The following is a 23,796-nucleotide window of genomic DNA, read 5'->3' as shown; positions in this document are numbered from 1 at the left end:
TTCCAATCCCAAAGAAAGGCAATGCCAAAGAATGTTCAAACTGCCACACAATTGCACTCATCTCACACAGTAGCAAAGTAATGCTCAAAATTCTCCAAGTGAGGCCTCAACAGAACGTGAACCAAGAACTTCCAGATATTCAAGCTGGATTTAGAAAAGGCAGAGGAACCAGAGATCAAATTGCCAACATCTGCTGGATCATCGAAAAAGCAAGAGAGTTCCAGAAAAACATCTACTTCTGCTTTATTGACTATGCTAAACCCTTTGTGCAAATCACAACAAACTGTGGAAAATTCTTCAAGAGATGGGAACACCAGACCACCTGGCCAGCCTCCTGAGAAATCTGTATGCAGGTCAAGAAGCAACAGTTAGAACTGCACATGGAACAACAGACTGGTTCCAAATTGGGAAAGGAGGACGTCAAGGCCGTATACTGCCACCCTGGTTATTTAACTTATATGCAGAGTACATCATGTGAAATGCGGGACTGGATGAAGCACAAGCTGGAATCAAGACCTTTTTAATCAATGTTGAGGGACTGGTCTGCCCAATACACAGAGGTACTTTCTGAATCGACCCTGCTGGGCACTGATGTAGGAATTAGTCATATGCTTCTCAGGGCCCCTGTATTTTGTCTTATATTACAGTTTTATTACATCTGTCTCCCTCCCAGACCATAAGTTCCTTGTGGCCAGGAACAGTACCTTGCTTATTTATTCATTCATCCAGTCATCCATTTATTCCATTTATTATTAAGTTAATAATAACTGAGTACATCATGCAGAGTACAATATGCAGAGTACATCATGAGAAATGCTGGGCTGGATGAAGCACAAGCTGGAATCAAGATTTCTGGGAGAAATATCAATAACCTCAGATATGCAGATGACACCACCCTTATGGCAGAAAGTGAAGAGGAACTGAAGAGCCTCTTGATGAAGGTGAAGGAGGAGAGTAAAAAAACTGGCCTAAAATTCAACATTCAAAAAACTAAAATCATGGCATCCGGTCCCATCACTCCATGGCAAATAGATGGAGAACAATGGAAACAGTGACAGACTTTATTTTCTTGGGCTCCAAAATCACTGCAGATGATGACTGCAGCCGTGAAATTAAAAGGTGCTTGCCCTTTGAAAGAAAAGCTATGACCTAGACAGCATATTAAAAGGCAGAGACATTATTTTATCAACAAAGGTTTGTCTAATCAAAGCTATGGTTTTTCCAGTAGTCATGTATGGATGTGAGAGTTGGACTGTGAAGAAGGCTAAGCACCGAAGAATTGATGCTTTTGAACTGTGGTGTTGGAGAAGACTCTTGAGAGTCCCCTGGACTGCAAGGAGATCCAACCAGTCCATTCTGAAGGAGATCAGCCCCGGGATTTCTTTGGAGGGAATGATGCTGAAGCTGAAACTCCGGTACTTTGGCCACCTGATGTGAAGAACTGACTCATTGAAAAGACCCTGATGCTGTGAAAGATTGAAGGCAGGAGGATAAGGGGACGACAGAGGATAAGATGGTTGGATGGCATCACTAAGTCGATGGACATGAGTTTGAGCAAGCTCCGGGAGTCGGTCATGGACAGGGAACCCTGGCATGCTGCAGTCCATGGAGATGCAAAGAGTCGGACACGACTGAGCAACTGAACTGAACTGAAGCCAGTTCCCATGAAATTAAAAGACACTTGCTCCTTGGAAGAAAAGCTATGACAAACATAGAAAGCATATTAAAAAAAAACAGAGACATTGCTTTCCAACAAAGGTCCCTATAGTCAAAGCTATGGTTTTTCCAGTAGTCATGTACAGATGTGAGAACTGGACCATAAAGAAGGCTGAGCACCAAAGAATTGATGTTTTCAAATTGTGGTGCTGGAGAAGACTCTTGAGAGTTCCTTGGACTGCAATGAGATCAAACAAGTCAGTCTTAAAGGAAATCAATCCTGAATAGTCATTGAAAGGACTGATGGTGAAGCTGAAGCTCTAAAATTTTGGCTACCTGATGGAAAGAGCCAACTCATTGGAAAAGACCCTGATGCTGGGGAAGATCGAGGGCAGGGGAAGAAGCAGGTGACAGAGGATGAAATGGTTAGATGGCATCATCGCCTCAATGGACATGAGTTTGAGCAAACTCATTGAGGAGATGGTGAAGGACAGGGAAGCCTGGTATGCTGCAGTCCATGGAGTCACAAACAGTTGGACACAACTTAGTGACTGAACAACAACAAAGCCAGTTCCCAGAATCTTTTCTGCACGTTTGGAAGGTAAGGAAGGACTGCGGGTGATGTTGGAGATGAGGTCATCAGACTTCCCCCTTTTACGGGAGAGTAAACTGGGTTTCTCGGAGCCTCAGGATAAAGTAATTAAGGCTTTAGAATAGAGTCTTAAGTTTGATTTCAGGTCTGTGGCTAACTTACTGTATCCCTGACTAGGGTTCCTCTCTGGTGTCTGGACCTCTGCCCCCTTTCTGTAGGTACTACTGAGATAATAACAGTGTCTCATAAAGCAGTAGAGGGTTTTAAGGAGAACATGCCCATCACATGCTGATCAGAGTTCTAGCATATAGTAAGTGCTCAACTAACATGGTTATTAATATTAATATTTAGCCAACTTGTGGAAGACTTCAGACGCTCCCTCCAAACCTTTTCATCAAAATCATGCCCCTTTGGCCCCTCTCTTCCCTACCCCCTCCCTTTTGTCACTAGCCATTCCCGTATCTTTGGAAAAACAAACTGGTTCTACCTCAACCCTACAGCTGCTTGAGTTCTGGTTGTATCCCCTTAAGTCAGGACAGGGCATCCAGAGGACTCAGATCCTCTTTCAAAACTTGGCTGCAACTGGCTCAGGAAAACGGCAAAGGACAGGGAGTTTGGGCCTCAAGGGTTCCGCCTCCCACAGGGTATAGTGTGTCTATGTGTGTGTGTGTGTTGTGTGTGTGTATGTGTGAGTGAATGTGTGTGAGAGTGTTATGTTTGTGAGTGTGAGTGTGTGTGAGTGACTGTGTGAATGTTGTGTGTGTGTGAGCGAGTGAGAGTGTTGTGTGTCTGAGTGAGTGTATGAAGGTGTGGGGACGAAGCAGACTGTGGCCTGCCCTGAGCCCCATCCAGGGATGGACCTCTTCATCCAATCTTTGGCCAAAGCTGAGTCTCCCAGCTTGGAAAGCCCTGGAGTCGGGGGGTGGGGGGGGAAGGAGCTACGCCCCAGGGAATGAAGGGCTCAAGGCTTGTGGCGTCTGTGTCACAGGTCTAAGTCCCTCTCCAGACCTGGCACTTCAAGCTGTGGGCTGCAAACTGGAGCCCCTCTTGCTGAGAAGGACCATTGGGTAGAGGTTTCTACCAGCTGCAGAGCCTCAACACCAACATGTCCTCAGGGACTCCTGCCAGGGGGAGGAGCCTAGCCTTCCAGGGGGGCTTCAAACACAGACATTGTGTGAGTTAAGAGACGGTTTGATTCTTGAAAGCAGGGCTTTCCGTAGCTTGCCTCAGGAGGCTGTGCTTTGCCATACCTGATGAACACTAGCTGTGGGCGTGTCCTTGCCAAAGACAGCTGCAATGACATATTACCACCCCCCAACACATTCTTCATTGAACGTGCTGTGCCTATTCCTCCTTTGAGACGGGATTAGGGGGTGTCCACGTCCCCTTCTTTAAACCCAGGTGAGCCTTTGTGTCTGCCCCAAACAGGAACATGTGGAAGTGATAGCAGGCAGCCCCGCCCAGCTCCTGGCTCCTCTCGGGGGATGCTCCCTCAGGGCACCCATGTTATGAGGATGTCCAGGCCACAGGGAGAGGGCACATGGGTCTGATGTCAGCTAACACCTTGGCTGACAGTTGGTATCCACCTGCAGAGTGACAAGCGAACGAGCCTTCCGATGATTCCAGCATTCAGCTTCTGCCCCCGAGGAGACCCCAGGCCTGTGGACCAGAGACAGTACCCCCCACCCTCGTGCCCTGTTTGGACTCTTGACTCACAGAATAAATGAGCTCAATAAATGTTGTTAAGTCACTAAGTCTTGGGGTGGTTTGTTACATAGCCCTAGGAACTGGAACACCACCCAAATTATGTTTGACTTTTCCTTTTCAAATCCAGCCCTCCCTTCAGACTTTGAGACCTTTCCCTTCTCTGCAGGCTCCCCTGCATGGGGCAGCCTGAGCAAAAACCCTGCTCCCTGAAAGACCCTTTGAATCATCCCATTTCAGCATCCTGGGACCTGCAGATTCCCGCTCTGCCTCCGTCCTCTGGGCAGGTCCCAGATTGTCCCCGAGAGGGCGCTCCCCCGAGGCTGGGTGGTCGCAGGCTGGGCACCAGCTGACCTCACGGATCCAGGCAGAATGTGTGCAGACCTAGTTCCCCTACTTGCTGGCTCTCACGAAGTTCACGCTCGGCTTGCTCCTCTCACACTTGACTTGACTTATGGGGTCCCTCTAACCTCCGCCGCGAGCAGACATCGATTCTCACAAAGGTCATTATCTTCCTACCCTGGCTCCCCCCTCCCGCCCCCTCGGCTCCATCTCTGAGGTAGGTTTTCCTGGAACAGGAGGGAGGGAGGCACCCTTTCCCACCCCCAGGCCTGCGGGCTTGAGAGGGGGTGCCCTGGGAGCCGCACCCGTCAATCACGGAGGCACCGGCACGGCCTCGCAGGCCATTAGGCAGAGGGCCGGCGCCCTGCTCAGTCACCGGGCAGCCATCGGCAGGATGTTAGACGATCGCGGGGTGGCCATTCTTATGATTTATTCAAATACTCATTACAGTCAATCTATTTTTACACAGAGGTGAAGATGTGCACTGATAACGGTTAATCATTTATAATTCCATGGACTGGTTGGGAGCCAATGTACTATCAAAGTCGCAGCCGCTGGGGCCCCGGGAGCCCCTGAAGCAGAGTGGGGGAGGTTGCCCAGCCACAGGCCCTTCCAGTTGACACTGCCTGAGCAGGGCCGGGATGGAGGGCACAGCTGGAAATAAGGATGAGGGGATCCCAGACCAGTCTCCAGAAGCTCAGCCTCATGAGGGCACTGTGCGGGCAGAGAGATGCCCAGCAGACAGATAAGGCAAAGAAACCCAGAAGATGGAGAAACCACCTCTAGCTGAATTACCAAAGAAAGTTCCACTGAGCAGACTGGACAGAGGCCAGGGCCTACGGATTAGAAGACTTCTGCCAAGTGGGAGAGTCTGATGAGCAAATACACACACATATAAGGTGCAGTGGTTCCTAGGCTGACCAGAGGGAAGCGACCAGCCGTATTTCCTTTTTCCTCCCTCGTGTCTCTCTAGAAACAACCAGACATAAAAGCAAGTGCGAGCTCTGAACTTCGCCTGGTTCCTCCTCTCACAGCCTCCCACACTTAGCTCGCACACCATAGTGGCTGGGGTCTGGCCTGGCCTTGCAAACTCCAGAATCTCCCTCTCCAACACTCATGACTCACAGAACACATCAGACCCACCGTAATGCACAATCAATACAATCTAATTAAATAGGATGTCCTGTTACAGGGCCTCTTCGTCACATTCAGGCCTCATCTAATTACAGGTCCACCATATTTCACGTCCTGACCAGCTCATTGTCGAGCGCGTCCCTCGCACAAGGCATGGTTGTGGAAGATCAGGTTCAGGGCTGGTCTTTAACCCATAACCTTATTGAGTTAGCTTAGAAAATGCCAATCAAAGCTACTCACAGTTCACAGTCCCTTTGCTGGTGAGCGGCATGGAGGTCGGCCTCAGAGTCCCACTCCAGTTTCAACCTGATGGTGAAAAAAGACATCTTTATAGACTGCGTGTGATTCAACACCTCCCCTGTAGGAGTCCCAGAGAAAAAGCAGCTCATGGCTGTGGGGCGCCCTGAGCTGAGCAAAGCAATGATCATTTACCAATGCCTCTTGTCTGACCAAAGACCCCAGCAGAGGGGGACAGAATGGAGGAGCCCCTGGGAAAGCTTGAAACTCATATGGGGGAGCTGCCCAGACAAGCAAACACCACCACCAGTGCTGTGGTTTATGGCAGGATTACGGAAAGTGAAGAGTCCCCTTGGGTTAGAAGGGAGATGTTCGTGGGGAACAGTGATGGGGTGTTACTGATAAGATCAGAAAACATGATTGCTTTACCCTGGGATAAAGCAACAACAACAATAAAAAAGAAAAACCCAGCACAGGGACTACCCTGGTGGCCCAGTGGTTAAGAATCCACCTTGTAATTCAGGGGACTTAGCTTCAATCCCTAGTCAAGGAACTAAGATCCCATATGCCTTGGAGCCACTAAGCCCGAGTGCCCCAACTCCTGAGCCCAAGTACCGCAACTAGAGAGTCTGTGCACTGCAGCGAAAAATCCCACATGACACAGCGAAGATCCTGCATGTTGCAACTAAGACCCAGTACAGTCAAATAAATACATTTTTAAAAGAGAAAAAAAAAAAAAAGCCAGCACATATTTATACCATCTACACTCACCCAGCCCAGCAGGAATAAAATCCATGGGTCCCATAATAAAAGTGCTGCCACGTCATTGGTGAAACAAGAATATCCATCAGATAAGATGAGAACGTACATAAAGCAGTGCTGAACTGTGTGGTAGAGACTATAACTCGAGACTATAACTCGCTCTCTCTCTACAGAAACAGGGACTGTGAGAGCTGGAGACTTCAGGGAAGTTTTCAGGGAGAGGGAGAACTTGACCGGGATCTTGGAGGACAGGTCAAGCAAAATTCAGCTGGTGGAAGAAGACAGGTGGCATTCCAAGAAAGGGTGCAATCTGAGCAAGAATCATGGGGGAAAGCATGGAGTGTCCAGGGACAAGGCAGAGGCTGCGTGCCTGAGACACTGGAGGAGGAATTAATGCTGAGTCTGCCAGCTGGGGCCAGAGCATCCCAGCTCGAGTGGCAGCTGGAGAGGTCAGGCTTGGGCTGGGAGCTTGGAAAACCATGGAAGGTTTTCCTACAAAGAAATGTCATGAAAGAGAGAACCCTCCCCACCCCCACCACTCTGTAGTATTTTCCTTTTAGTTAAGATGAGAGGTTCCCTGGAAAAGGTGGAGTTTCAGACAGGACATTCAGGAATGGAGTGTGATACAACGCACTCCTGGAAAAGATGTCCCTCTTGTTCACGATGATGTCACCCAAGATGAGGCACTTCCTGGGGCTGTCTACTAACATCTCCAGGACCAAGACTGCTGACTCATGGAGGTGCTTCAGAGACAAGACCAGACCACTGATGGCACGTGGCTGAGGACGAGGACTGCATTTATGCATCTGTTTAGCCCACAACATAACAGGTTCTCAACAAGTGTCTGCTGCAATGTTCAGAGGTGGACTCTGTTCATTCTAACCAGAACCTGACAACTAGCTCCTAGCTGGCAATGGGCTCCAACTTGTAATCTTCTACACTATTGACACATTGCTACTGAGCATATATGAACTCAAGACAGGAAGTTTCTTGATTGAACTGCATGCAGTGAGGATTTATCCCTGCCTGCTGGGACTGACTGTTGAGACACCAGAGACTTGGAAGGAAATAGGTTGGACTCCATGTACACATGCTGGTCAGCTGGACAGGACAGCCACTCTGTTCGGGAGATGGATTCTGATGGGCACGTGTTACAAAGCTTTGAACAAGTTGAAAGGATGGGCCAAAACTAAAAAGTCAATTTTTCCCACGACCGGTTTTTATCCCTCACACAATAACATCATGACAACCATAAATGAAATAAATTTGAAAATAAAAAAATTCTTATTACATCCTATCACTCTAAACCATCAAATTATTATATGCTATGTCCACATGCAAATCCATTTTAGTTTTTTACTGAGTTGTGGAAAAAGATTTGACAAGAATAAATATACCAAATACTACTCTTAACATTCAAAAGTCAATTGCAAAAGTCACACATTGGGAATTTCCCCGGTGGTCCAGGGGTTAAGAATACACAGGGGACACGAGGTCGATTCCTGATCTGGGAAAATTTCACATGCCAAGGGGCAACGAAGCTTGTGCGCCACACCACTGAAGTGCAAGCCCCTAGAGCCCACATTCCAAAACAAGAGAAGCCCTTGCCCTGAAACTAGAGAGTAGCCTCAACTAGAGAGAACCCATGCTTAGCAACAAAAACCCAGCACGGTCAAAATAAAAGAAATCACAGATTGGGGTGACCTGGTTTTTTAAAAAGGGCAAGTGTTATTTGAGTTAAATGCAAGTTGAGGTAGAGCCCAGGGTGTGATGTTGCTGCCAAACCCCTTACATTGATCTCAGTTGCCTTAATAGCTGTATGATAGGCAACCAAGAGAATGGTCCTCTCACTTTAGACGTAGCGATCTACAGTACTTTCAGATGCAGTTTTGACATCATATTTTAATAACTTTGACAGTGATGGGTAGAAGAGAGAGGTGAGCAAAGATGTCTAGTGGTCAAAGTACTGGCTAACAGTTTAGTAATTCAAAGCACAACCTCTGGAATCAGACAGTACAGGTGTCTATCACAGCCCCGCCGCTTCCTGGCAGTGGGCCCGTGGGTAAGTTACTTAACTTCTCTATGTCTCAGTTTTTCATATGCTGTTGTTCAGTCGCTAAGTCATGTTTGACTCTTTGCAACTTCACGGACTGTAGCACACCAGGCTCCTCTGTCCTTCACTATCTCCCAGAGTTTGCTCAGATTCATGTCCATTAAGTCAGTGATGCTATCTAACTATCTCATCCTCACCACATCCTTTTCCTTTCGCCTTCAATTTTTCACAGCATCAGGGTCATTTTCAATGAGTCAGCTCTTTGCATCAAGTTGTCAAGTATTGGAGCTTCAGCATCAGACTTTCCAATGAATATTCACGGTTGATTTCCTTCAGGATTGACTACTTCGATCTCTTTGTAGACCATAGGGACTCTCAAGAGTCTTCTCCAGCACCACAATTCAGAAGCATCAGTTCTTCGGCACTCAGCCTTCTTTACAGTCCAACTCTCACATACATAAATGACTACCAGAAAAACCATAGCTTTGATTATACAGATCTTTGTTGGTAAAGTGATGTCTCTGCTTTCTAATATGCTCTCTAGGTTTGTCATGGGCTTCCCTGGTAGCTCAGCTGGTAAAGAATCTGCCTGAAATGCAGGAGACCCCAGTTCAATTCCTGGGTCAGGAAGATCCCCAGGAGGAGGGATAGGCTACCCACTCCAGAATTGTTAGGCTTCCCTGTTGGCTTAGATGGTAAAGAATCCACCAGCAATGCAGGAGACCTGGATTTGATCCCTGGGTTGAGAAGATCCCCTGGAGGAGGGAATGGCAACCCACTCCAGTATTCTTGGCTGCAGAATCCCCATGGACAGAGGAGCCTGGCAGGCTACAGTCCACGGGGTTGCAAAGAGTCAACATACAACCCCATGACAGAGCATCTAAGGATAGCACAGCACAAGTTTGTCATAGCTTTCCTTCCAAGGAGCAAACATCTTTTAATTTCATGGTTGCAGTCACTGTTTGCAGTGATTTTGGAGTCCAAGAAAATAAAATCTGTCACTGCTTCCATTTCCCCCCTTCTATGTGCCATGAAGTGATGGGACCAGATGCCATGATCATCGTTTTTTAAAGTTGAGTTTCAAGTTTTTTCCCTGTCCTCTTTCACCTTCATCAAGAGGTTCTGCAGTTCCTCTTCACTTTCTGCCATTAGAGTGGTATCATCTGAATGTCTGAGGTTGCTGATATTTCTCCCAGCAGTCTTGATTCCAGCTTGTGATTCATCAGTCCAGCATTTTGCATGATGTACTCTGCACGTAAGATAAATAAGCAGGGTGACAATATACAACCGTGACGTACTCTTTTCCCAATTTTGAACCAGTCCACTGTTCCATGTCCAGTTCTAACTGTTGCTTCTTGACCCACACACAGGTTTCTCAAGAGGCAGATAAGTTGGTCTGGTATTCCCATCTCTTTAAGAATTTTCCTTTGTTATGATCCACACAGTCAAAGCCTTTAGCATATTTAATGAAGCAGAAGTAGACATTTTCTGGAATTCCCATGCTTTCTCCACGAATGTTGGCAATTTGGTCTCTGTGTCCTCTGCCTTTCCTAAACCCAGCTTGTACGTCTGGAAGTTCTCAGTTCATATACTATTGTAGCCTAGCTTAAAGAATTTTGGGCATAACCTAGCTAGCATGTGAAATGAGTGCAATTATAAGAAATTTGAACTTTCTTTTGGATTGCCCTTCTTTGGGACTGGAATGAAAACTGACCTTTTCCAGTCTTGTGGCCACTGCTGAGTTTTCTAAATGTGCTGGCATATTGAGTGCAGCATTGGAACAGCATCATCTTTTAGGAGTTTTAAATGGCTCAGCTGGAATTTCATCACCTTCAGTAGCTTTATTTGTAGTAATGCTTCCTAAGGCCCACTTGACTTCACATTCCAGTATGTCTGGCTCTAGGTAAGTGACCACACCATCATGGTTCTTCAGGTCATTAAGACCTTTTTCATATAGTTTTTCTATGTATTCTTGCCACCTCTTCTTAATCTCTTCTGCTTCTGGTAGGTGGCTTCTGTCCTCGCTATTGTGCCCATTCTTGCATGAAATGTTCCTTTGGTATCTCTAATTTTGGGGAAGAGATCTCTAGTCTTTCCCATTCTACTGTTTTCCTCTACTTCTTTGCATTGTTCATTTAAGAAGGCCTTCTTATCTCTCCTTGCTCTTCTTTGGAACTCTGCATCCAGTTGGGTACATCTTTCCCTTTCTCACTTGTCTTTTGCTTCTCTTCTTTTCTTTGCTATTTGTAAAGCCTCCTCAGACAACCACTTTGCCGTCTTGCATTTCTTTTTCTGGAACTCTCTTGCTTTTTCCACGATCCAGCGGATGTTGGCAATTTGATCTCTCGTTCCTCTGCCTTTTCTAAAACCAGCTTGAACATCAGGAAGTTCACGGTTCACATATTGCTGAAGCCTGGCTTGGAGAATTTTAAGCATTACTTTACTAGCGTGTGAGATGAGTGCAATTGTGAGGTAGTTTGAGCATTCTTTGGCATTGCCTTTCTTTGGGATTGGAATGAAAACTGACCTTTTCCAGTCCTGTGGCCACTGCTGAGTTTTCCAAATTTGCTGGCATATTGAGTGCAGCACTTTCACAGCATCATCTTTCAGGATTTGGAATAGCTCAACTGGAATTCCATCATCTCCACTAGCTTTGTTCATAGTGATGCTTTCTAAGGCCCACTAGATGCTTTCTAAGCCACCCACTAAGGATGTCTGGCTCTAGGTCAGTGATCACACCATCGTGATTATCTGGGTCGTGAAGATCTTTTTTGTACAGTTCTTCTGTGTATTCTTGCCATCTCTTCTTAATATCTTCTGCTTCTCTTATGTCCATACCATTTCTGTCCTTTATCAAGCCCATCTTTGCATGAAATGTTCCCTTGGTATCTCTGATTTTCTTGAAGAGATCTCTAGTCTTTCCCATTCTGTTGTTTTCCTCTATTTCTTTGGATTGATCGCTGAAGAAGGCTTTCTTATCTCTTCTTGCTATTCTTTGGAATACCAGACCACCTGATCTGCCTCTTGAGAAATTTGTATGCAGGTCAGGAAGCAACAGTTAGAACTGGACATGGAACAACAGACTGGTTCCAAATAGGAAAAGGAGTACGTCAAGGCTGTACATTGTCACCCTGTTTATTTAACTTATATGCAGAGTACATCATGAGAAACGCTGGACTGGAAGAAACACAAGCTGGAATCAAGATTGCCGGGAGAAATATCAATAACCTCAGATATGCAGATGACATCACCCTTAGGGCAGAAAGTGAAGAGGAACTAAAAAGCCTCTTGATGAAAGTGAAAGTGGAGAGTGAAAAAGTTGGCTTAAAGCTCAACATTCAGAAAACGAAGATCATGGCATCCGGCCCCATCACTTCATGGGAAAGATTGGGAAACAGTGGAAACAGTGTCAGATTTTATTTTTCTGGGCTCCAAAATCACTGCAGATGGTGATTGCAGCCATGAAATTAAAAGACGCTTACTCCTTGGAAGGGAAGTTATGACCTACCTGGATAGCATATTCAAAAGCAGAGACATTACTTTGCCAACAGAGGTTCGTCTAGTCAAGGCTATGGTTTTTCCTGTGGTCATGTATGGATGTGAGAGTTGGACTGTGAAGAAGGCTGAGCGCCGAAGAATTGATGCCTTTGAACTGTGGTGTTGGAGAAGACTCTTGAGAGTCCCTTGGACTGCAAGGAGATCCAACCAGTCCATTCTGAAGGAGATCAGCCCTGGGATTTCTTTGAAATGATGCTCAAGCTGAAACTCCAGTACTTTGGCCACCTCATGCAAAGAGTTGACTCATTGGAAAAGACTCTGATGCTGGGAGGGATTGGGGGCAAGAGGAGAAGGGGATGACAGAGGGTGAGATGGCTGGATGGCATCACTGACTTGATGGACGTGAGTCTGAGTGAACTCTGGGAGTTGGTGATGGACAGGGAGGCCTGGCGTGCTGCGATTCATGGGGTCGCAAAGAGTCAGACACAACTGAGCGACTGATCTGATCTGATCTGATTTCTTTTTCATTGGTATGGTTTTATTGTTTACTACCTCTTGTACAATGTTAAGGAACTTTTGTCCATAGTTCTCAGTTCCCATCTGTAAAATGGCACTAATGAGGGTTCTGTTCTGCCTTTGAGGTTGGCTGTAAGGGTTGAATGAATCCATATACTGTAAAATGCCTAGAACAGTGCCTTGCACAAAATAAACAAACATTGCATATTACCTGTCATTGTTGTGATTTTAATTATCAGGAGCCATGAAATAGAAGATATGGGAGAAGAAACTGGAGATGGACCTCCATTTGCCCCTCTTTAACATGACCTATTGGTCCTAGTTCTATTGACAACAATCTCTCTCCCACATGGAGTCCTCCAGATATTTGAAGAGGGGTTGGTGTTGCTCCACAGGGTAGACTTAGGGCTAACTGACAGATATTAGAGGAAGCGAATCTGCAGTTCAATATATAAGGACTTCTCTAGTCCGCAATGGCACCTCACTCCAGTACTCTTGCCTGGAAAATTCCATGGATGGAGGAGCCTGGTAGGCTGCAGTCCATGGGGTCGCTAAGAGTTGGACACGACTGAGTGACTTCACTTTCACTTTTCACTTTCATGCATTGGAGAAGGACATGGCAACCCACTCCAGTGTTCTTGCCTGGAGAATCCCAGGGACGGGGGAGCCTGGTGGGCTGCCGTCTATGGGGTCACACAGAGTCGGACACGACTGAAGCGACTTAGCAGCCGCAGCAGCAGAGGAAGCCAATCTGCAGTTCAATATATAAGGACTCCTCTAGTCCAAAGAACCATCCAACAGGGAGTTAGGCTTCTTTGGAAAATGAGCTTCCGACTCAGGAAAGAGGATCCTTTGTTGGATAAGAAGATGCCCCTGAGTATGGTCTCCCAGACGTGGCTCCCCTCACCCATAAAACACTAATAAGAAAACGCTGGGAGACTGGGAGAGGTGACAAACACGCGTATCGATAAAATATTAAAAGTGTCTTCTTTTATCATTGTTTTATAAAGTAAATCAACCCTTCAAAGTAAGGTGCGCACAAAGGGCCACTCATTGAACTCTCTGAAATGAATGGGGCATCATAAACAGCAGCAGCCCTGCCCCACCAGTGTCACGCCTGTCTCCTCTTTCTGTCTCTGTCTCTTTCGGTCTCTATGTGTCCATCTCTCTCTCTCACACCCAACACACATGCACACATATGTGCACACACAACCTCTCCACATTGTCCTTGATTGCCACTCCTCACTCTGCACCAGCGGAAAAGTCTTCTTGTCTGGCACTGACCCAGGGGCGCTGCTGGGGAGCCAAGTACATGTCATTTTAGGGCTTCCAAGGCCAGCAGCCTCTCTTCCTGGAATGCCACATCAAAGGCCTTGTGACAAGCAGCCCTGCCACTGTACAACCAGAATCTAAACTCAGGCCTGCCTTACTCACCAATGAAGATAGATGTGAATCATAAATGGGATTTATAAATATGTGGACATTCATGAAATGGTAAATGAGGACGGAGCTGAAGAACATTCATCATTAAGAGGTTGAGGGGGACAGAAGAAAGCTTCCCACAGGAGGGGACACCCTAGAACTTGACTCTGCATGCCCCAGGAGAGCTGAGCCAGCTCCCACGAAGCATCCTGGGTAAGAGAGAAGGCTGGAGGGAGATGGGCTTGGAACTTAGCAAGATGGGTCTAACACAGAGGGCACTAGACCAAGGGCATCATGGGTTCACACCCTGACTCCATCATTAACTTACTGTGTGGTCTTGAACATGGAACTTTAACCACTGGCTGCTTCCGTTTTCCCATCTGCAAAATGATAGTGCTTGACTAGATGATTCTGGAAGCATGTGACTTCTACACATCTCTGATGTTGCCCAGACTCACCCCTTCCCCCACCGCCCCATGGAAGCCCTGAAGTAGCTCAGTCTATGACTGTGGTTAAGAATATAGACGTAGGAGGCAGCAGTTCTGGGTTTAGCATGGGTCCATCGCCTCCCTAACGTTAATCTCTACAAACATCAATGTTTGTATCTGTAAAAGGGGAATAAGAGCAGCGCCTTTAAATGAGGTGATGCCCCAAGAGAGTTTTGTGCAATGCCTGGAACATACTCATAACAACGAATGGGGCTGCTGTTGCTGCTCTTCAGCATGAGGAGGTGAGGGCTGGCAGCAGCTCGATGGGGAAAGGGAGGCAAATCAAGAAGCCTGAGGGCCTCTGCCTTCATCCCACCACCCATGACAAGCCGCTCTGCTCTTCCCCCGACCAGGCCTTTAGGAGGAGGACAAATTGTGACATGACAATCTGTTCTCAGGCACCTGGAGTCTCTCTGGATGGTCCCCATCTCTGATAAACCTCTGTAGGCACATAAGTAAAACTCCCCAAAGAGAAACAAAACTTAAAAAAGACGCTCCCAGGGCTTCCCTGGTCGCTCAGTGGTAAGGAGTCCTCCTGCTAATACAGGAGACTTGGGCTCAATCCCTGGTCTGGGAAAATCCCACATGCTATGGAGCAACTAAGCCCGTGCACCACAACTACAGAGCCTGTGCTCTAGAGCCCGGGAGCCCCAACCACCAAGCGTGTGCTCTAGAGCCCGGGAGCCCCAAGTGCTGAGCCTGTGCTCTAGAGCCCGGGAGCCCCAACTGCTGACGCCCTCACTCTACAGCCCACATTCTGCAACAAGAGAAGCCACCACAATGAGAATCCCACATACCAGAACTAAAGAGTAGCCCCTGATTGGCACAACTAGAGAAAACCCACACAGCAATGAAGACCCAGCGCAGCCAAAAATAAATAAATAAGACCCTCTGAGACAGAGTCACCTGCAGGGTCACAGTGGGTCCTGCGTCTCCCGCCTCATCACCCCGAGAACCCTCTCTACTCCACCTCCACTCCCCTCACACCCCCCCATGAAAGCTCGCTGTGGTTTATGTTAATGTTAGAGTGAGGCGGTCAGTCAGTCACAGCATCGCAGGCCCTGAGCACCAGCCTCTCGATAACACAACGACCGAGGAAACGAACACCGAGAGACCCGGCTGGCACTAAGCGCTTGGCTCTGGGAAACGTATCTGTCCAGCCCTGAGGGTGCTGCACAGGTCTCCTCAGAGCCGGGTGAGAACAGGCTCATTTCCCGCCGTCCTCAGCGCCCTGGGCTGCAGGCAGGTCTGGGCGCCCAGCTGCAGAGAGGACCGGGGAAATTGCCTCAGTCATGCCCTCCGGCCTCAGCCCAAGACTCTAAGCCAGGTCCTACACCTGTAAAGAGGGCACCCTCGGGGATGAGAAAACACCGAGACACAAGACGTACTTATTCTCCATCAGGAACATCTCTGCTCTTCTTCCTGGCCCATCGTCACCTGCCTTAGGCTTCCTTCTCTCTGCTGGGCCCCTAATCCATCTCTGGGCCTCCAGCCTCATCCCCTTCCGGCCCGTCCACCACTTCCCCCAAGCCCGGGATCTCCCTGAAACACAAATTCCGTCATGTCCGTTCCTCCTCCAAACCCTCCAAGGACGGCTCAGCGTCTGGCAGAGGTCACCCCCCGGCAGATGTTTTCATAAACACTGACAACATCTAAAAAGCTGAAAGTTTCACATTTGAAAATCCAGATCCTAGGTTTTTCTCCCGAATTCGGGATGAACGCCAAACTTGCATCTTCACGTGGCAGTCGCTGGATGACAACAAGTGTCAGAGGCCCCCTTTTCAGGCCTGGGTCCCCCTGTTTGTCTCACAGAGAGAAGGCAGGTGTCGCTTGCAAGAAGCCCACAGGGCCGGGCACCTGGAGGCTGACTCATGCTGCCGGCTGAGGGCCCAAGGTGGCAGTGTGGAGGTGACTCATTGCGTTCGCAGACGCGCTGTTCCCAGCCAGGCCCACAAGCGTTCCTCCTTCTCTCTCCCCTGGCTCGCTGCTTCACTCTGGCCAGGAGACAGCCAGAGAAGGTCCTAGGGCAGTTTCTAGGAATGCCAGGACTACAGGGCCCCACCCCTGAGTCCAGCCTCTCCCCACCCCCAACTCAGTGGAAGCTGCACCCCCTCCCTTTATTTCCATCCCACTGTTCCTATCAAAGCCCTAACAGCACATATTTTGTTAATTGTACAAACCTAATGGGGGAATGCATTGGCAAAAAAGGGTAATGGCCATCAGACCAGCAATAAAACAAAATTAATGGCCCATAGGAAGAAATCATGTCCACTTAATCCCGGCTCTGAAACTCTAATAGAATAATGGAATACCAGCGGAGGGGTTTTTCTCTCCACGCAGATTGCTTACACCATGTTAATCACTTGCAAAGCAGGCCACATACCACTCCGGCTCACATGACCCTCCAGGGAAAGTAGCAGACCAGAAACATTTAGTGCCAGGCTCATTACTGACATGCCCCACCAGCAGCGACACCTTCCCCCCTTCCTCACCGCCCCAGGTGACTCTGGGACAGCAAGTGGGGGTGTCGTTGAGAGCCATCGGGTGTGGTGGGCTGGAAAGCGAGACACACACCTAACAATAGCAGACCTTTACTGAGTGCTTACTATGTGCCAGACACTGGGCTGGTTGAGCACTTTCCAGGTATTGTATTATATCTTCATCTACTGTAGCTACAGACGCCAGCAAGATAGCCACTAGCTACCTCTGGCTTTTTATTTATTTTTTAAGTTTGTTTTTTTTTTTTTTAAATTAAAAAAATTATTTTTGGCTATGCTGGATCTTCAGCACTATGTACGAGCTTTCTCTAGTTGTGGTGAGCAGCGGCTACTCTCTAGTTATGGTGCTCGGGCTTCTCGTTGCGGTGGCTTCTCTTGTTGCAGAATCTTCCCTGTAGCTCAGACAGTAAAGAATCTGCCTGCAATGCAGGAGACCTGGGTTCAATCCCTGGGTCAGGAAGATCCTCTGGAGAAGGAAATGGCAACACACTCCACTACTCTTGCCTGAAGAATCCCATGGACAGAGGAGCCTGGTGGGCCACAGTCCACAGGGTCACAAAGAGTGGGCCACGACTGAGTGATTAACACTACTGCTACTACTCTTGTCGCAGAGCATGGGCTCTAGGGCACATGGACTCGTTAGTTTCAGTTCCCAGGATCTAGAGCACAGGCTCAGTAGTTATGGCATATGGGCTTATTTGCTCTGCTGCATGTGGGATCTTCCCGGATCAGGGATAAAACCAGTGTCTCCTGCACTGGCAGATAGATTCTTTAGCACTGAGCCACCAGGGAAAGTCCTATTTCAATTTTTTTAAAGGTAAGATTCTTTTTTGTTTGGCTGTACCACGAGGCACGTGGGATCTTAGTTCCCCAACCATGGATGAACCCGTGCCTCCTGTATCGGGACCATGGAGTCTCAACCACAGGACCATCTGCCAAGGGAGTCCCTACATCTGGCTTTCAAAATACAAATCCTAATTCATGAAAATTAAATAAAATCTAGTCTTCAGCCTCACTGGCCACATTTCAAGTGCTTGACAGCCATGTGTGGCTGTACTGGGAGGCCCAGAAAGACCATGCTCCCATCATCACAGGCAGGCAGTGCTGCTCTAGTATATGAAAGTCAGTTGTCTTGCTCATTGAACTGATTCTGAAATCAAGGCACAGAGTGGTGAGGCAAGCAGCCCAAGGTCATGGCTGAGCTGGGTTCAAGCCCAGGTCTCATTCAGCCTGGCTTCAGAATCCCCACCTTCCACACAATTTCTTGATAGAACGAGTGGTCGAGGTGGCTAGGAGACCCTTTAATGGTTAGCTGTAGAAAGACTCTTCTGTCTGCCGCAGGCCCCTGGATCCCTAGAGAGCAGACAGACCACAAGACTCCACTTGGGGGCCGGCACTATGGGGTCTCAAACCCTGGAAGGTCATCTGGAGAAGGAGGGCTTCATACTTCATCCAACCCAACCTCCTTCAATTTATGGATGAAGAAACCGATACACAGAAAAGTTAAGTGGCTTGTCCAAAGTCAGACAGCTGATTAGTGACAGAGTTAGGACTACAGTTCAGATTTCCTGACGACCATGCCTCACTGGCCAAGGAATAGGACAGAACCAGGCTCTGAGAGAAGGTGAGAGAAGGAGGCGGTGTCCCTGCAGCCTTCCTGGGGAGTCCTGGCCAGGTCAGAAGATGCTGGGAGGCACCTGAGGGGACTGGGCTCCGTGGAGAAGCAGCAGAGGAAGAAAGAGGGGCAGCCACGGGCCTAGAAACTTCAGCGATTCAAAGCATGACACTGCATGGCTACTAACTTTGGAAAAAATAGTATGTCAAGATCTATTGCAATTAAAAGCACACAGACACTTCTCCTCAGCAGCCCCAGTCTGAGAATGTATCCTATAGAAAGGAAAGCACCAGAGATTTCCCTGGAGGTCTAGTGGTTAAGACTCCAAGCTTCCAGTGCACGGAGTGTGGGCTTGATATCTGGTTGGGGAACTAAGATCCCACGTGCCAAATGGCACAGCCAAGAAATGAAAATAAATAAATACAATTTTTTTTTAAAAAAAGGAAAGTACCCATGCATGAGGATAATGCAGCAGCAATTTGTAGTGGGAAGAAGTGAAAAAGAAGCTAGATATCCACCAGGTGGGGAATGTTCGAATAACCTGCAATACAGCTATACTGCCATTAAATGCTGCTACTCAAAAGGCCAGGGCTTCCCTGGTAGCTCAGCTGGTAAAGAATCCGCCTGCAGTGAGGGAGGCCTGGGTTTGATCCCTGGGTTGGGAAGATCCCTGAAGGAAGGCATGGTAACCCACTCCAGTATTCATGCCTGGAGAATTCCATGGACAGAGGAGCCTGGTGGACTTCAGTCCATGGAGTTGCAGAGAGTTGAATATGGCTGAGCACAGCACAGTGCATCCAAAGGAGCAAGTTAGATCTACATCTTTTGCCACAAGAGACGCCATAATGTTCCAAGTAAGAAAACCGAGTAGCAGAATGATGCGTGCGGTGTGATTCCACTTTTGGAAAAATAGAGAAAAACTCCAGATTGAGTGCATCCATGTGCACGAGTCTGTGTGAGCACAGAGATGGAAGGCGCAGCCCGCGCGTTCACGCCGGTGCTGGTGTGGGACAAGGAACCGAGGGGTGAAGGCCACCGCGGTTCCGACGCCTTTGCCTGGCTTCAGGTCGCAGTGAGCACTGCCACTTCTGTAATTTTTGAAAAGAAACTCAGTCTTTTTTTTTTTGAAAATTGCTCAGTCGTGTCCCGGACTGTACAGTCCATGGAATTCTCCAGGCCAGAATACTGGAGTCGGTAGCCTTTCCCTTCTCCAGGGGATCTTCCCAACCCAGGAATCGAACCGGGGTCTCCTGCATTGCAGGTGGATTCTTTACCAACTGAGCTATCAATAAGGAAAACAAGATAACTGATAAAAGAAAGAAAAACTGGCTGGACTTGGGAGGCAGTCAAATCCGACTTCAAACCTGCCTTACTGGGACTTTCCTGGTGGTCCAGTGGCTAAGACTCCAAGCTCCCAGTGCAGAGGGCCCAGGTTCGATTCCTGGTCAGGGAACTAGATCCCACATTCTGCAACTCAGACCCAGAGCAGCCAAATAAATAAATTAAAAAAAAAAAAAAAAAACCTGCCTTACTAGCTGCATTGTGTTGGGCAAGTTACTTAACGTCTGTCCATCATTGTTTGTTTCCTCACCTGGAAAACGTCTGTCCATCATTGTTTGTTTCCTCACCTGGAAACTAATGATAATAATATCATAGCATGGTCGGCGGTGGATGGGGGGGTGGTGGAGATTGATAAGAAAATAAATTTAAAGCTACTCAATAGCCTAGACCTTTTTAATCAATGTTGAGCGACTGGTCTGCCCAATACACAGAGGTACCTTCTGAATTGACCCTGCTGGGCACTGATGTAGGAATTAATCATATGCTTCCAGGGCCCCTGTATTTTGTCTTCTATTAAAGTTCTATTACATCTGTCTCCTTCCCAGAACATAAGTTCCTTGTGGGCAGGAACAGTACCTTGCTTATTTATTCATTCATCCAGTCATCCATTTATTCCATTTATTATTAAGTTAACAATAACTGAGTACATCATGCAGAGTACAATATGGAGAGTGCATCATGAGAAATGCTGGGCTGGATGAAGCACAAGCTGGAATCAAGATTGCTCGGAGAATTATCAATAACCTCAGATATGCAGATGACACTACCCTTATGGCAGAAAGTGAAGAAGAACTAAAGAGCCTCTTGATGAAAGTGAAAAAGGAGAGTGAAAAAGTTGGCTTAAAGCTCAACATTCAGAAACTAAGATCCTGGCATCCGGTCCCATCACTTTATGGCAAATAGATGCGGAAACAGTGGAAACAGTGTCAGACTTTATTTTCTTGGGCTCCAAAATCACTGCAGATGGTGACTGCAGCCATGAAATTAAAAGACGCTTACTCCTTGGAAGGAAAGTTATGACCAACCCAGACAGCATATTAAAAAGCAGAGACATTACTTTGCTAACAAAGATCTGTCTAGTCAAGGCTATGGTTTTTCCAGTAGTCACGTATGGATGTGAGAGTTGGACTATAAAGAAAGCTGAGCGCCGAGGAATTGATGCTTTTGAACTGTGGTGTTGGAGAAGACTCTTGAGAGTCCCTTGGACTGCAAGGAGATCCAACCAGTCCCTCCTAAAGGAAATCAGTACTGAATATTCATTGGAAGGACTGATGTTGAAACTGAAACTCCAATACTTTGGCCACCTGATGAGAAGAGCTGACTCATTTGAAAAGACCCTGATGCTGGGAAAGATTGAAGGCAGGAGGAGACGGGGCCTACAGAGGACGAGATGCTTGGATGGCATCACTGCTTCAATGTACACGAGTTTGAGTAAACTCTGGGAGTTGGTGATGGACAGGGAGGCCTGGCGTGCTGCAGTCCATGGGGTCACAAAGAGTCGGACACGACTGAGGGACTGAACTGGACTGAACTATTAATAACTGAATAATTGTGTCTTAGACACATGCACCAACACTGTGCCTGACATCAGAGATGCAACAGTAAATAGAACAGAAAAGCTCCTGCTTTCATGGAGCTCATATTCTAATAGTTCACATTATATAATTCACAATTATATAATATTGAAATGATAAGCACTGAAGAAAAAAGATGCCCAAGGCAAGGACTTGCTGTACAGCACAGGGAACTCCACTCAATGTTATGTTCCAGGCTGGATGGAAAGGGATTTTGGGGCAGAATGGGTACATGTATTAATATATGCATGGCTGAATCCCTTGGCTGTCCACCTGAAACTATCACAACACTGAATATAGACTATACCCTAATACAAAATAAAAAGTCTTTTTTTTTAAGGAAAAAAAAAGGGCAACAGGCTAGGGAGCAGAAGTGACTGGGGAGGGCATCTTCGAGAGGTAGGATATGAAAGAGCCTCAGAGTTCCCTAAGAAAGTACTCTTCGGGCATATTTCACAGACCCAGTGAGGTTAGTAGTTATGCAAATGATGTTAGTTGAAGAACAAAGTAAAAATAGATTCGATGGAGAACAGAGAATAATAAAGACTCCTTAAAAAACATCCCTCTACTTCTAAGTTTATACCCCAAAGAATTGAAAGCAGGGACTCAAAAAGCCAATTTGTATTCCCACGTTCATAGCAGCGTCATTCATGGGAGCCGGAAAGTGAAAGCAACACAGGCATCCACGGCTGGATGATGGATAAACAGAAGGTGGTCTCTAAGTACTACAGAGTATGGTTCACCTGACAAAAGGAAGGACAAGTGCTACAACGTGGATAAACCTGGAGAACATTACGCTTTGTGAGATAATCCAATCACAAAGTAACAAGTGCTACCTGGTTCCACTCACATGAGGTACCCAGAGTACTGGCATTTACAGAGGGAAAATAGAAAGGGGGTTATCAGGGACTGGGGGAGAGAGATGAAGAGCTTTGGTTAATAGATACAGAGTTTCAGGGACTTCCCTGGTGGTCCAGTGGCTAACACCCTACGCTCCCTATGCAGGGGTTCTGGGTTCGATCCCTGGTCAGGGAACTAGATCCTCAGTTCAGTTCAGTTCAGTCGCTCAGTCGTGTCCGACTCTTCACGACCCCATGAATCTCAGCACGCCAGGCCTCCCTGTCCATCACCAACTCCCAGAGTTCACTCAGACTCATGTCCATCGAGTCAGTGATGCCATCCAGCCATCTCATCCTCTGTCATTCCCTTCTCCTCCTGCCCCCAATCCCTCCCAGCATCAGAGTCTTTTCCAATGAGTCAACTCTTCGCATGAGGTGGCCAAAGTACTAGAGTTTCAGCTTCAGCATCATTCCCTCCAAAGAAATCCCAGGGCTGATCTCCTTCAGAATGGACTGGTTGGATCTCCTTGCAGTCCAGGGGACTCTGAAGAGTCTTCTCCAACACCACAGTTCAAAAGCATCAATTCTTCGGCGTTCAGCCTCCTTCACAGCCCAACTCTCACATCCATACATGACCACAGGAAAAACCATAGCCTTGACTAGACGGACCTTTGTTGGCAAAGTAATGTCTCTGCTTTTGAATATGCTATCTAGGTTGGTCATAACTTTCCTTCCAAGGAGTAAGCGTCTTTTAATTTCATGGCTGCAATCACCATCTGCAGTGATTTTGGAGCCCAGAAAAATAAAGTCTGACACTGTTTCCACTGTTTCCCCATCTATTTCCCATGAAGTGATGGGGCTGGGTGCCATGATCTTCGTTTTCTGAATGTTGAGCTTTAAGCCAACTTTTTCACTCTCCTCTTTCACTTTCATCAAGAGGCTTTTGAGTTCCTCTTCACTTTCTGCCCTAAGGGTGGTGTCATCTCCATGTCTGAGGTTATTGATATTTCTCCCGGCAATCTTGATTCCAGCTTGTGTTTCTTCCAGCCCAGCATTTCTCATGATGTACTCTGCATATAAGTTAAATAAACAGGGTGACAATGTACAGCCTTGACGTACTCCTTTTCCTATTTGGAACCAGTCTGTTGTTCCATGTCCAGTTCTAACTGTTGCTTCCTGACCTGCATACAGATTTCTCAAGAGGCGGATCAGGTGGTCTGGTATTCCCATCTCTTTCAGAATTTTCCACAGTTTATTGTGATCCACACAGTCAAAGGCTTTGGCGTAGTCAATAAAGCAGAAATAGATGTTTTTCTGGAACTCTCTTGCTTTTTCCATGATCCAGTGATGTTGGCAACTTGATCTCTGGTTCCTCTGCCTCTTCTAAAACCAGCTTGAACATCAGGAAGTTCACGGTTCACATATTGCTAAAGCCTGGCTTGGAGAATTTTAAGCATTATTTTACTAGCGTGTGAGATGAGTGCAATTGTGCAGTAGTTTGAGCATTCTTTGGCATTGCCTTTCT

General features: G+C 47.2%; 1 protein-coding gene across 3 annotated transcripts in view; it reads right to left on the bottom strand.

Annotated features, from left to right (window-relative positions):
- PKNOX2 (PBX/knotted 1 homeobox 2) overlaps positions 1-23,796 on the bottom strand; it is a 298,165-nt gene that overhangs the window by 205,794 nt on the left and 68,575 nt on the right. For 2 of the 3 annotated variants that reach the window (XM_070365178.1, XM_070365177.1), the window contains exon 2: positions 5,669-5,734. The gene's annotated coding sequence lies outside the window, so the exon portion shown is untranslated. Of the gene's footprint in view, positions 1-5,668; positions 5,735-23,796 lie in introns of those variants that run through there. The other variant, XM_070365179.1, reaches the window with a different exon arrangement.

This window comes from Bos mutus, chromosome 29, assembly GCF_027580195.1.
Source record: "Bos mutus isolate GX-2022 chromosome 29, NWIPB_WYAK_1.1, whole genome shotgun sequence".
NCBI classification, from domain to species: domain Eukaryota; kingdom Metazoa; phylum Chordata; class Mammalia; order Artiodactyla; family Bovidae; genus Bos; species Bos mutus.
The sequence above is the reverse complement of the archived record's forward strand: the minus strand, read 5'-3'. Positions and strand labels throughout refer to the sequence as shown.